The 15,570-nt window shown below is 35.5% G+C and overlaps 1 long non-coding RNA gene across 3 annotated transcripts in view; it reads right to left on the bottom strand.

Moving 5' to 3' along the window:
• LOC140697816 (uncharacterized) overlaps positions 1–15,570 on the bottom strand; it is a 55,806-nt gene that overhangs the window by 25,939 nt on the left and 14,297 nt on the right. The window contains exon 5 of one of the 3 annotated variants that reach the window (XR_012075170.1): positions 8,927–9,003. The exons of the other annotated variants lie outside the window; for them this stretch is intronic. This is a non-coding gene — a long non-coding RNA (uncharacterized lncRNA). Of the gene's footprint in view, positions 1–8,926; positions 9,004–15,570 lie in introns of those variants that run through there. 3 annotated transcript variants of the gene reach the window in all.

The raw sequence follows: 15,570 nt of genomic DNA, 5'->3' as shown, positions 1-15,570 counted from the left end.
ATCTTACAATCTTTGTCTCTTCCAATTTGCATATAGGAGGCATCTATTCGTTTATTTAGGCTTTCTCTATTTTTTTCCCCAGTGTTCACAACACTTTGTCTCACAGTTTCTCTATCTAATCTCCTGCTTCATTTTTGCATAGACTTGATTTACTTCCTTCTTTTGATTTATTTGCATTTACCAACTATATTAGTTTCCTGTTGATGCTGTTACAAACCACAACCAAAGTGCTGAAAAAGCCTGCAAATTGTCTTATAGTTTTTCTTATAAAGCCCCTCGTGATTTTATTGGGTTTACCCAGACAATTCAGGATAATCTCTTCATCTCAAAGCCCTTACTCACATCTGCATAGTCTCTTTTCCATCTGGATTAACAGATCCACAGATTTTGAGAATCAGGATGTGACTATCCTTGGAGGACCATTATTCTGTCTACCACACTAACCTTAGTGTTATCTGGCTTCAGCAGGAAATGAGGCTGAAATGATAAAAAAATGATCTATATAATATAGGAACCTTATGAATACTATTAGGAAGTTTTGGCTATCCAAAAAGATGAGTCACAATTAGAAAGTTTTAATAAAGGGGATGACATATTAATATGTAAGTGTTAGCAAGAGCACTTTTTTTTTCCAGTGTGTTAAGTGAAATAGCAAGAGAAAGATGACAGGCAAAGGAGCAATTAGGAGACTATTGTTTTATTTTACAACAGTCACAATGTAAATGGGACGAAGTAGATGGAATAAAGAGGCATTCACGAGGTTGCATAAAGGTCTTGACAAGTCAACTATCCTGGCATATTAGATGCTCATTTAATTTGAGAAACCCCTTTATTTTTACTGCTTGATTTTTCTGATATTACAAATCAAAAGAGCAAAACCGTAAAAGAAACACTACATTTCTCAATGTGTATGAATTCCGCAGTGACACTCCGATCTTCTCACTCTTAATTCAAGATAGCATAGAATAAACCATTCCTAAACCCTGGCACCTAACTCTAACTTGACAAATTACTAATAGGCGGACATGTGATTGTAGTTAGCAAGATGAATAATCTTAGTGTGGTCTCTGTGAGCTTACTGTCAGCGGTATCTTGAACAAATTTAAAATTTAACAGGATAGAGCTCATGTGAGGTATTCTTACCACAGTGAAATACAATTTAATTTAGTTTAATTTATAAAGTTTTCGGTGGGGGGCTAACACTAGACGGAAGAATAAACAATAAAATGAGAAGATGAGAGAAGAAAGGAAGGGTTTCCTGTGTGTGTTTTTCTTCTCTAGGACAGCGGATTTAATTGGTTTGTAGTAACTAAGCACTTTCAATTTCCTTCTATCAGCTTTGCAGTTACTGGAAAGTCAACCACTAATTTCAGCAATAAGTCTTCTTTCACTTCTCATTGTCTTTGTTCTTTAGTGTTTTAGTTTCTGTTTTTGGGTGTGTGTGTGTGTGCGCGTGTGTGTTTTCCCATAGGTATTTACTATGAATTTGAGGAAATCTGAGAAGTTGTATCAGGGGCTGGATATTATTTTAAAATATAAATGCCTACTCTTCTTTATGGCAAGTAGGATATTATACACTCTTTTCAAGATATACTTTCATTTATATCAGAGATTCATTAGGGAAGCAATTCTTTATAATCCTTTTTTGGGGTCATAATTCTTATTGGAAGGCTAAAAATATTTCTCCCAGGTCCTCAGGAAAGAGATCTGTCTATTTTTCCTCTTGACTGACATTGAAACTGCAAGCTTCCCAAGCATGCGAATTAGGCTTAATCAGAAGGCTTAATCCCTTCTGGCAACAACTGAACTAGAGATTTCAAGGTGCTTACCGGAAATTTCCAATTGTCCATCATGTATCCAAATCCACAATAAGGCAAAATGCCACCTTTTGCTAATTCAGTCTTTGCAGCGTTTTCCTAAATAGCTTATGAATCCCCATCCAACTTATTGCCTTCCACTGATGGTCATAGCCAAAGGAGGGGGTGAGGCATGCGCAGACAAACATAGATATGAAGGGTACAATAAGAGGGCAACACTGGGGGCTTTATTTTAATGCTGCTTTTTCTCTTTATCAAATTTGTTTCCTCACACTCCTTTCATTACAGATTTGTTAGTAAAGAATGGAAAGGAGAGCACACTTGATGAGCTAATTTCAATGTGCAAACAACTTTGAAATGTCTATATCTATATCAAAGTCTGTACTATAACTTAAAGGACTTTTTTTTTCTTTCATTTAGAATAAATTGACATGTTTACTTAAAAATTAAGAAAATAGCAGCACTGCACAACACTGATAAAAAATGATAAATTTCTGGTTTATAGTCCCACAGAGTATAATGCAATCTGATTTATGGAAATTTTTAGCAAACTGCTACACTGTTGTGTTCATGCTATAGTCACCCCAATTAATAAACTTGACAAAAGTTAATGATATCAGAAAATAAGATCATTTTGTCTGTAAGAAACTTAACATAATAGTGGATGGTAAAAGATGTTTGCCAGCACTTTTAGTTTCTTTATGTGTGCCTGGAGGAGATTTTCATATTAATTTCCAAAAACAAAACCCCTCATTAAATGAGAACTTTTCTTCTCAAAATATCATTATTTTAAGATACGGTAATTATATTGATACTAATTAAACTATGTGTTAGTCAAAATATCCACTTTACATTACTTTACCCCATGGCTAATAATTTAAATAGTCTGTATAAGATCTTCATAATATCCTGCTACATACTTAGAGAACCCAATACTTTTCATTTTATAAATAAACCAGAGGTTCTACCTAAGTCCCACGGATTATTCCTCATTATGTATAAAATAAGAAAATAACAGGCACATGGAAAGATACTCAACATCATTAACCATCAAAGAAATGCAAATTAAAACCATAAGGAGAGATTACCTCAAACCTGTCAAAATGGCATCAGCAAACAGAATACAAATAACAAAGGTTGGTGAGGATGTAGAGGAAAGGAAATCCTCCTACACTCTTGGTGGCAATGTAACTTCATGCAGCCACTGTGGGAAATAGTGTGGAGGTTCTTCAAAATACTAAAAATTGAACCAACCTATTATGCAGCAAATCTGCTACTGAGTATTTATCTGAAAAAATCAAAAACCCTAATTTGAAAAGATACAGGCACCCCAATGTTCATAGGAGCATTATTTACAATTATCAAGATATGGAAGCAACTTAAGTGTCCATAAACAGATGAATGGATAAAGAAGATGTTACACACATACGCACACACCACAGTGGAATACTACTCAGCCATAAAAAGAATACAGTTTTGCAATTTGCAACAACATGGATGCACTTGGAGGGTATTATGCTAAGTGAAATAAGTCAGCTAGAGAAAGGTAAATACTGTATGCTACTACTTATATGTGGAATTTAAAAATATAACAAAGAAACAAAAGTAATAAAACAAGAATAGACTCACAGATAAAGAGAACAAGCTAGAGATTATTACTGGGGAGAGGGAAAGGGAAGGGCAAGATAGGGGTAGAGGATTAAGAGGTAAAAACTACTATGTATAAAATAAATAAGCTTTGAGGATATTTAGTATAGCACGGGGTACAGCCAATATTTTACAATAATTATAAATGGCAGTAGACTTTTAAAATTGTGAATCACTGTGTTGTACATCTGAAATTTATATATTAAACATCAACTATACCTCGATAAAAATTAAATGAATTTTAAATGAATTAAAAAATAAAAAAAATCTATCATGAAAAATGCATTGCACATTGTTGTGGGTCATCTAACTAATATGATATTCTTATTATCTGAAAAATTGGCTTTAGAGAAAACAAATCAGATTATTAATGAGTGTACTTGTATTTTCATTTTGGTCAATTAACATTTGGCAAATCATTTGATCTTCCTTGAGACAGTTTGCTCATCTGTAAGATGAGAAGGGTATATATAGTAAATGATCTCTAAGTTGTCACTTTTATTGTGAAATTATGTTAGGTTTGACTCTGTAAAAACCTTTAACTTAATTAACCATGATCCTCACTGAAAACATTACACATAATTTCACATATGTCACTAAAAATATAGGGATTTTCAAGTATTTCAGAAATTAATTCAGTATCTGTTATGATAATAAGAGTGACGGTTTTCTCTTATTGGGTACCCACTAACTTTCAATAACTGAAAGGAATGTATGAATGTATGTATTTTTATATCTCTTTATGTATTTATATAATTATATGTGTTCATATAATTGTTCTCTTTTTATTATTTGAGGAAATGAGAACTAAGAAGATTGTGTTATATTCCTTTGGTAAAGTAGCTAGTAAACATTTGAAGTTTCACATATCCAAATTATTTATTACCGTGATACATTGTTTTCCAAAATTGAGGAAGGGAGACAGATGTTTATTTGTTGATACAACATAAGAGGTTGATTTATAAAGGCCTTCATGAAGAGGTTTCTGGTCTTAAGTTTTCTAAAGAATTGGAGATTTTCCTATAAATTGTATAATATTCTGAAATTCATTTCCCTAAATTTTAATTATCAGTAATAAAAATGATTGTTAACAATTTGTTATCCATGACAATTTTAAAAATGAGATGCCTGTTTAAACAATATTGCTTATTGCTGAATTTTTCTATAACCTAATCTAATTAGATTCAACAGTCACAGGAGATTTATGCAGAAAAAAATAGAAACATAGATGAAGTAATTCTGAAACATTATTATTAATGTCAGAGGTAAATGTAAAATTTATTTAATAATGAGATCTCACTTCTCCTGAGATAATATTCATAACAGAAGAAAAAAAAGAATGAAACAGTGATTTTTAGGACTCATTCAACTTGTTATTTATTTTCTAGAAAGTTGCTTAAATTTCTCCTACTCTTAATAGCCCACAGAATAATTGTATGAATTTGTTATCCTAGTGTGAAATGGATTGTTATAGTTTACCTATAATTGCTTTATGATTGATGAGCATTTTTATTTTGTTTGATACTTTACTATTCAGCAATGATGATTAAAAAATGTAAAAGAGAATAAAATTTTGCCTGAAATGTTTACATATATCACTGACTCTAATTGACAAGAATTATACATTTGAGTAATTCTTAAACTGAAGTTGAAAACAAGAGCACAATAACATTTAAAATTGTGTGACATAGCTTCAATTTACTTGATCATAGTTAAAAGTTAAATTCTGTTTTTTAAGGAATTAGTCATGAATTGCTGATTTAGCATTCTAATGAGGAATTTGTGTCAATTTTCATAAACTTGAAATGTTTCATGAAAACTAAAATACATGATATATGGGACTCTGAAAATAGTAATATTGATCATATCTAAAGAGTTTACATGCTCTATTGTTATAATTAAAAATAGTCATCTAACTTAATAAATATACAAACTTGTAAAACAGAACATTTGCATTTCCTGAAAATTATTAATCAAAATTTATGAAAGTAATATTGTGTTTTTTAAAAATGTGTTTCCATTAGCCAATTGTGCTTGGATTTAAATTGTAAAAATCTCATTTTGAATATCAGTTAAAATTAAATATATAATAATATCAGAAACTTTGAGGATTTAGAAGTGTCCATTCTCCAATGCAAAAGATAAATAAAAAACACATTTCCTTATAAATAATGTCTCTTGCAGAACACTTTATTGCTATAAACATTTTGTTTGTGGATACAACATGATTAACTACCGATTCTACTTTTAGCATTATGTATAAATAATACCATGTTGAACACCCTTTATTTAAGACTTAAATATCTTATCTTTAGTGCTTTTCTTAGGATAAGTCTTAAGAAGAGTCTTTTTGGTCAAACATATGCATATTTAAGGCTTTTTAAGACACACTCCTAAATTGTCGTCAGAAAAGTGCCAATGTATTCTTTCCCCAACTACAAGTCTTGTCTAGTCTGCTCTTAGCCTAGTTCCCCAAACCCTTTCTCCACTTCACAACACTGACTTTCTTTGAGTTCAGTTGGCACACTCGGTGCCCGTTTTCTTTCAAGGCTATCCACACGCGCCATTCTTGATAGGCAGAGTGCTGGTTCCTCTAAACACTCCATTTCTAATGCCTGCTTCTTATGCATATATTTCTTTTAATATGCATTCCCAAGAAAGCCTCTGATCGTCTTTCTGATCCCCAGGTGATATAGTAGTATGGAACTCTGTGCTTCTCCTCAACATTTACCAAAATTTCTAAGTGTAAATATGTATAAATAAAAAAGTTTTAATAGTATTAGATGTTTGTGTCTAATATTATTAAACATCTTCTCAGAGTCTATGTTAATGATTCTATGATTTTTTTTCTTAGATCCATTAATGTAGTTAATTATAACAAGTGGTTTCCTAATATTTAGTAATCCTTACATTCCTGGGATAAATTTTACTTTGTTGTGTATATTATATATATGTTGACACTAGATTTATAATTTTATGTGATACAAAAAATTCCATTCACTTATGTTTTATTTAGCTTTAGTTGTGTCGATATTTTAAGTGAGATGGTATCTCTCTATCTGGGGCTATGTTGCTTAGTTTTAAATTTGAATGCCATAATTTCTTCAGAAATTTGGAAGTTTTCAACCTTTGTATCTTTGTTGGACCTATTTATGAAATATCATGATTTTCTCTCCTGCCACTGATTTTCTATATGCGCGAGGCAGGACCACAAATGTACTCAGCTGCCAACATAGGTGATCAACACAGGAACCAAAGAGTATAGTGGGAAAGAAAGAATATCTCAGAAGGGGGGGGTCAAGAGTTGGCAGGCCAAGAACGCAAATCACTGCAGAAAAACTGACTAGAAAGCTCCTCCCAGGGACTAAAGCTAGGATTAATCTGGAAACATTCCCTACCTCTACCATGTGGCCACCTGGCAACATTTTCCCTGCCATGTTATAGAATTGCTGCGGACTTGCTATTTTATCTCCATGTCTTCCCATTTTAAAAATATGAGTTAATCAAAGTTATCCTGCATGATTTCAACATTGTTTTTGTTGAAACTATAAAGTGGGGTGCAGATCTCTTCATTGTCTTTTCATTTCACAGGTCTCTAATTGACGAATTGAATCTGGAGTTGATGTAGGTTTTAAGCTATTACACTTACAGTTGGATATCATAGAGGAGATTTTCGGGGGGCTGGGGATGTGCATAGTGTATTTGTATATGACAGTGATATAAATACATGCGTATATACAGAAGACTGTTGTAGGTTAACTGTCAAAATGGCCCAACCTTCTGTATATCTGTTCATCACCTTTGCAAGGTGACTTGTTAGCATCTCTCATTAAGAAGAGGAGTTTATTTCTCATGCCCTGAACTGGGCTAGGCCTTGAAATAAATACTTAGCAAATAAAATAAGGAAGAAGTGACAGGATAATTTTTCAAGCCTAGCCTCAAGACGTTATGTCCATTTCTGCCCTTCTGTCAACTCCTGCCTCTGCTAGGAAAAATAGCCCAAGTTAGCCTGGTTAGAGGCTTAGAAATCACTTGAAGGAAGGCTGTAGTCTGCTAGCTGACAGTCAGCCAAACCCCAGAAGGGCCTCCAAAACAACCAGGAGTGAACCGCAAGTGACCAAACTATAAGGACCTGGTTGTGTCCAACTTAGATTGCCAACTTTAAATCTCCTGAGTGAAATAAATGATGTCTTATGCCATAAGTTTATGGGTGTTTTCATGCAATGGTAGGTAATTGAGGCAGACTATTTATAATTATTTCTTAAACAAGGTGGGGAAAAGCAAAAACACTAGGGAGTAAAAGAGAACAGAAAATTTGTCCATTGCACAAACTGTGTTTATTGTCATTGTTGCAAACTCTCTCACCATTAGGCAACAGTTAGAGAACTTTGAAATTATTTGACAGTGCAATATTATGTCTATCGAATTTAATATTTAGCATAGTTATTGTATTTGGAATATCCTTGCTTTTTATTTTGTTTTTTTGCCCTCCCCAGGCTTAGTCTTGGCCAAAAATGGGGAAGGGGCCAGGCAGGGGCAGGCTACAAAAATCAAGCCCTAGGGACGCAAGACTCACAGGGCACAGCACAGACTCCCTGGTGATGTTACTGTAGCTGGCTGCTGCCTAAGTGATTAGTCCGTGGGTTCTTTTTCACTTTTCTTTTAACTGAAATATAATTTACAATGTTGTGTCAATTTCTGGTGGACAGCATCATGTTCAGTCATCCACATATTCCTTTGCATATTCTTTTTATTACGAGTTACCGTAAGATATTGAATATAGTCCCCTGTGCTATACAGTAAGGCCTTGTTGTTTATCTATTTTATATATAGTAGTATGTATCTGCAAATCTCAAACTCCAGTTTTATCCCTTTATCTCTTTCCCAGCTGGTAATGATCATTTTGTTTTCCATGTCTGTGAGTCTGTTTCTGTTTTGTAAACAAGTTAATTTATGTCTTTTTCTCAAATTCCACATATAAGTGATATCATATGCTGTGTGTATATATATGAGTATACACACACACACACACACAGTAGAATTCTACTCATCCATAAAAGAATAAAATAATGCCATTTGCAGCAACATGGATGGAACTTGACATCGCTATTCTAAGTGAAGTAAGCTTGCCATTCTTAAACCACAGCTGCAATTGGACTTGATCTTCTCCAAGTGTTCCTCCAACTCCTGCTGTTGTTCGTTGCTGCTCATGAGATATTTAAGATCTTGCATCTTCATTCCTGATCTGTTTCCTGTGCATAAGATTCCATCTACAAGGGTTAAAGCTTAAATCATACCCTCCATGCTGTGCCCACATGGCTGGCGCTGGGACCATTTTTCTCACCATATTTTTTTTAAAGATCACTATTGCTTATGCACAAAGTAATAAAGTAGGGAGGTCTGAATATAAGTAGAGCATTTATGTTGTATAAATAACAACTTTAATGCATGCATAAAATATATGCATTTTAAGCCTAATTTCATGGATATTTGATTCAGCTGTCCGCTTCTGCTTTGGAACAACTGCTATGAGTTGAACCTATAGAGCAAGAATGAAAGTGTTCATCAAGAAGTCAGCATTTTAATTTCATATTTTATCATTCAGCTTCTCAAATGCCTACAACTTTTCCTAGCTATCACACTGAGAACATGACTTTTTCAATACATCATTTATTTTGACATGATTTGGCAGGGCTTTTGGTTCTTTAGAAAGAAAGCTTTCTAAAATTATAACATTATTAATTCTCTTGTGCATCAATCCTATTTGGATGACATAATGATGAGGGAAATGCTCTGAGGACATGGGAATAATAACAGAGATGTATCTCTGAAAGAGACAAAATGCCTCTCTTTGACACCCTTAATTCTAAGAGGGTCACACGATTTCTACCCCTCAGTGTACAATCCTCTCCCCTTGAGTGTCAGTGGGACATGTAAATACCACAGAAAATACCTATGATTAAGTTATGTCATAGGGCAAAGTTTAATGATTTTTCAGATGTAATTGTGTTTCCCAGTCAGTTAAGTTATCCAAAGGGAATTTGTCTTGGGTGAGCCTACACTAACGACTTGAGCCCAAACTAACGACTTGAGCCCGTCACAAATAAGTTCTATTGTCAGAAACAGAAAAGGTCATAAAAATTCCAAGTAGCAGAGACCCCTCCTTGGTTGGCCTTGAAGGATCAAACTGCTATATGTAGGGAGGATCCCATGTCATGGAATGGCAGATGTCCTGTACGGGCTACAGCTGCAGTCATATTATTACAAGAAGCTAAATTCTGGCAACAGCCAGGGAGTTTTGAACAGGATCTTCGGACTCAAATTAGGTCACAGACTCACACAACACCTTAATTTTAGCCTAACGGGACCCTCAGCAGAAGATTCCCCAACCTGTGGAATTAAACAGTCTCGTTCCTGAAGAATAAGTTGTACTGAGTTGCTCTAGTTTTCTGTTAATGTCACTGTTGTCAGTCATGAGAGGAAGGGCTGGTAAAGGATGTCTCGGATTTGTTTATTTCTACAAATTATCTCCATTCAAATACTCTGGGACCGATTCATTCAAATCTATGTTATAACTTTCAGTTAAGGAACTTGATGAGAATATGAATTCATCTTACCCTGTAATTCTGCAGCCATTGTATCAAAATTAGGGATTAATTTTTAACTGCTCTACCTTGGGACTAAAAGAGAAAGAACATTTTTAAGGGTATCAGAGAAGGTCTGGGTTCACTGACCTTGCCCTCAGCTGAATTCAAAATCCTAGCACATTAATTTGCTTTCTGAAAAGAATCTTCTGAAGTTCAAAACAACCCAACGGAGATAAAATACTCTGTATCAATTGTGGAAGTCATCTAAATTATTAATGTACAATTGTTAATTAGCATTTCTTTAGAAATATGTAAAATTTTCTTGCTATGTATCTCATTTTAACTTATATTTCCAGAGTACTCTGTAATGCTTTCTTTTGTATGCACCCATAGCCCAATAATTACAAATGTTACTGTTATAATGTAGATTTTAATCAAAACTTATTATCAGTTATGTAATCTGTGTAAGGGTTAGATTTAGTTTCTTTTTTGATCCTAGGACAATATTATAAGAATGGTTCTCTTGTCTAGAGGAATTTTCTCCACTTTCCTAAAACACTGTCATTTTTTTTTTTTTTTAACGTTTTACCAAGCTTTCTCTTTGTAACTGCCAATTTTGTGAACCATCACGGGCATTCTCTGTTTTACAGAGAAAAGAGACGTGGTAAAAGCAAATGAGTTATGAGTTTAAAATGAGTTGTTTTATGGTTCAGTGAACACATGCCTACTATTTAGGGCTGAAGATTCAATCACAAAGATAACAGAACACCACTGAATAAAGCATACTTTACCTTATCTTTCCTTGATAAAATCTGGGATAAAAATGCTCATGTTGCCCAGTTTCTCACTTGATAAAAATATAAAGTATATTGGAGCCACATAGAGCAAAATAAAAATATGCATTCTTGCTGTAGCAATAAATAGAGTTTGGAAACCCTATTGAAGGTCTATAATTTTGAATCTCCATCTTAAAAGAATTGAAATTAAATAGAGCTGTAATAATTCTATGATGTGTTTATTTCTCTTTCTTAAGACTCCATTTTGATCTAATGAATTTAATAAAATCTCTTTTAGGTATTCTTTTTTCTTTAAATGCTGTAATACTATTTAAAAAGTTTCGCCAACACTGAGTTAACGAAGACATTTTCACATGTAGTCTAGACGTATTTTTGTTTGACTTTTCACATTTATTTCTATATTCCTTCCCATTTTGTATAAGGTACAGGAAAAGATTCATTATTATGTTTATAAAAATAAATATCAATAGATTCAGGATAGTTTATGAAAGGACCATCAGTCTCTACACTTTAGGGCATAATGTTTTTATAAATTCCATGACTCAAAATATGCAAATTTACTTTTTGAATCTTCTGTTCAGTCCTGTTTCTTGTTTTTCTATATACTTGCATTCTTCTCATTCTCTTTTGCATTTTCATCATTCTATTTTATATCTGTCATTTTCCTGTTTCCTGAAGAACTTTGTTCAAGTTTCTTTTTTCTTCACTCTGTGGGTGTAAACTTATTTTCATTTTTAGTGCAGTTTTGCAGGAAAAAATTTTAATTTTCTTCTGATTGAAAATATCTTTATATAGACGTTGCTTTGAAAATTTTGTTACTGATTTTAAAACTCAGGATTGCTAGTTGTCTTCCTGCAGTCTTTTAAAGTATTTTTCTATCATAGTCTGCTTTCATCTTTTATTATAAGCAATTCGTTGTCAGTTTCATACTTGCTCCCTTAAAGGTAAGCTGTGGATCCAGCAATGCTGTTTTTGATACAGGAAAAAATGGGGCACTAGAGGATGGCCATGTCCCAGGTCTTGGTTGAGTCCCTGGGATGCGCCCCACCACGTGAGGGTCCTTGATTTCACATGGGAAAGAATTCAAGAGTGAGCCACAGTTGAGTGAATGTAGATTTATTCAGAGAGACATACTCCATAGACAGTGAAGACCATCTCAGAAGGCAAGAGAAACGTCTAGGAGATGCACATTCCATATGCAGAACGTGGGCCGTCTTACTCAGAAGGGAGACCAGTGGCCTCAGAGCATGGGGTCAGCTGGGAAAAATGAGATCGGCCATGAGGTTGTGCAGGGGTTGTTAGTTCTTAGGGGTTTGGTAACTTCATATGCTAACAAGTGGGAGGATTATTCCAGCCCCTTTGGGGAAGGGGCTGGGAGCCCTAGAAACTGGGCCATCACCCACTCTTTGACCTTTTATGGTCAGCCTTGAAACTGTCATGGCGCCTGTGGGAGGGCCATTTAGCAACTACTGTATGTCAATGAGCGTACATTGAAGCTCAAAGTCCACTGGCAGTTGAATCTTCTAACATCTTGGTGCTAAGTGCTATGTCATTCTTTTAATGTTTGTGCCCTGCCCCGTTCCCTTCTGTGTCATTTTTAATACATTTTCCCTGCATTTCATTTTCAGGATTTTTACTACAGCATGCCTGCATTTTTTTTGTCTCTTTCTGGTATACAAATTCACATATATTCAGCTACTATGCTTTTGCAGCATGCCTCATATTACTTTTCTTCTTTTTTTTTTTTCCCTAATGGAAGAGCTGGTGATTGAACCCAGGACCTCGTGCATGCTAGGCAACTGTTCTACCACTACCACTACCACTGAGTTATACATCCTTTCACCCCAGACTTCTTTCACACACTTTTCTGCATTTTGCCTTCTTCCTGTGTATCAATCCAGATACATTCCCCTGACATACCCTCCAGCTCACTTTTCTTTTCTTCCATTTTAATCTACTGTGAAATATGTCTATTAAATTGTATTTTCCATTGTTGGAGCTTTCTTTGTAGCATTTCAATTTGTTGATGGGGAAAAATAATTTAAAATTCTCTGGTGAAATTCTCTTTCATGTCTCTGTTTTCTGGAACACATTAACCATAATTATTTTAATGTTACTTTCTGGATGAATTTTGAATCTCTATCAGTTGCCCTTTTTTTTTCTTTCTTTTCTCTTGTTTGTTAGTCATTTGGCCCTGCTTTGATGACTTTTGAGAAAATGCTGAACACTGAGTATTAAGAATTAAGAGGTGCTTGGTGATGTTTCTCCAGAGATGATTTATGTATTTAGGTTATTTGAGCAAAGGCAGATCATCTTGATACAGTCCAGGCTAGGATTCAGATTTAGTGGAAATCAGTCATTTCAAGTTGTCCCTTACTGCCTTAGCCCTTGGTAATAGCACAGGTAGGTGTCAGTGTTCCTTCATCTTCTCATGCCCTGAAATTCAACCCCTGTGTCCCTGGTTCTGAAAAATGCTGAAATCTTTGATTATCGATTTAATCTCCGAGCATCTAAGTTTGACTTATTTCTCAAACACTTTTCTCATGCATGTATAGCTTAGGATTCAGCAAATTTCACAAGAAGAAGAGCACAGAGTAATTGGTAGACTCCACGGTTTCCCCCTCTCTACAGCGAACCCTCAACACTCAAGTGCCCTGGGAGCCTTGAATTTCAAAGTTCATCACCTTAGATTATTGTAATGTAAGCCTAGAGCTGTTTCTTTCAGCCTCCACTCCCCTGCAGCAAGTCAGCAAATGATTCATGGACAAAAGTAGAGGCGAATGTGAAACCCACCTCATACCTCCCTCTTTGAAGAATATTTTGATATTTTACTAGTGGAAATATAAATTGTAACTCATTGAAAGAATAATTAGAAATTAGAAAATTGCTAATAAAATTGTGAGTTGTAAAAGAACTAATAAAAGAAAAGTGAACAATACACCAGATTGAAATCTATCTCCAGGCTTATGCCTCTGGGGTAATTTTGCACATATTGCACAGGATGAATGTGCCAGTGAAACAGAACATTTCTCATACTTATAAATATCCATCAATAAGGAAATAATAGGGGTCATATTCACACAATAGAATGTTTACTACAGGGTTCACACTTCCAGAACTGCAACATGAGGCTCTCTAAGGAATCTCTCGCCAGCAAAACAATCTTGACTGGTGAAAATTGCTTAAAATACATATTTAAGACAGTTTGAAATGCTATAAGTTGTCCAAAGGACAAACAGCCAGTGGATAAACATTCATTCAAAACAATCTGCTCAATATGGCAAGAAAGGCAAGAGCCTGACATCTGAGGCACAAACGGCTCTCTCCCCAACCCAGACGAGCAAGATGGAAATGCTATTCCTGCCAGCTGCAAGCGAGAATACGAGGCCCCTTCCTCCCCAGCTGTCAGTCAAGGGCTGTGGTATCTCCCCAAGAGAGACAGGCTACAAACACCTATCATTATTCCCAGCTCAGTGTTGTAGAAACTTTATTTTGAACAAGAGCAACTGTGGGATCTGTGGCCCTCTCCTCCTCCCATTCCCCATCCGTCGGGTGGAAACTCAACCCCCAGTGCAGAAGACTGAGAATCTAGCACCTGATTGTCCTCACCCTAGTTTGCTTGCAGGGCGGAGGACGTATTAGGCGAGGCAAGCTGAGAAAGCTAGAGGTGACCGTCTATGCCTCATATCCTGCCCACAGTGTGTGGTGTCTCTGGAGAGGTGTGGGCATCGCCCTGTCTCCAGGTGGTAAAGATGTTTTGTTCAGGGGAACATATAGATCTTAAGAAGAGAGAAGTCAGTAGCCCTCCACAAGTGGACTGACTTTATTTGGAATAGAGCTCAAGGAAGTTAAAGTCTGAGGGCCTGTGGAAAGCAATGGGGATTTTGGTTATAAGAAATTAAGAGGAGCCAGAAAGTCCTATGATACAAAAAGTTAAAGTTTAGAAGAACTAGAATTTTAACAGAAAGAATCAGGGAAATAAGCAGCTAAGAAGAGTCTTCTAGAGCTCAGAACAAAGCTCCAAGACTGGCCCCAAAATGGCCTAGACTTAGTTGGGGCATATAATGGAAGACCTAAGTCTTAGGACATTGTCAAAAGCAGTAATCAAAACAGCAGTCAGCTGGCAAGTATTGAGGGCTGTCGAGCTGGGTGTCATGCTCAGTATGAAGTAGATCAGCTAAATCTTAACAGCAAGATCAGAGAATGAGACAGCCAGTGAGAACCCTGGAAATACCATTGCCATCCCATGTTGATCGTGACAGAACATTAGCCTGTGCACTCTGTAAGGTGTGACAAGAGGCTGAACACATCAGAGAAAATAAACTTCACTGAGATGGTCCACTCAAGTCACTAATCAAGCAAGCAAGCAAGCAACAGAAACAGCAATGAGAAGCTCCAGAGGATGGTGGGGTTCATGTACAGAGTTGTTCAGAGATACTCTGAAATGCCCAGTTTTTAAATAAAACACCTGGGCTTTTGATGGGAGTTACACTGAATCCCTAGAATAGATTGGGGAGTAGCACCGTCTTATCAGTATTAAAGCAATCTCCCGATCCGTAACATGGGATGGCATGTAACATGTGAGACATGTAACGAAGCAGGAAAAGACCACACATACAAGGAAAAAAAATAAAAGGAGGCTACAGAAACTGCCTCTGCAAGAATCCAGAGGCCAGAATAAGCAGCTGTTATAAATACCTTCCAAAACCTAATGGAATCCAT

Source organism: Vicugna pacos, chromosome 8 (assembly GCF_048564905.1).
Source record: "Vicugna pacos chromosome 8, VicPac4, whole genome shotgun sequence".
NCBI lineage: Eukaryota > Metazoa > Chordata > Mammalia > Artiodactyla > Camelidae > Vicugna > Vicugna pacos.
The sequence above is the reverse complement of the archived record's forward strand: the minus strand, read 5'-3'. Positions and strand labels throughout refer to the sequence as shown.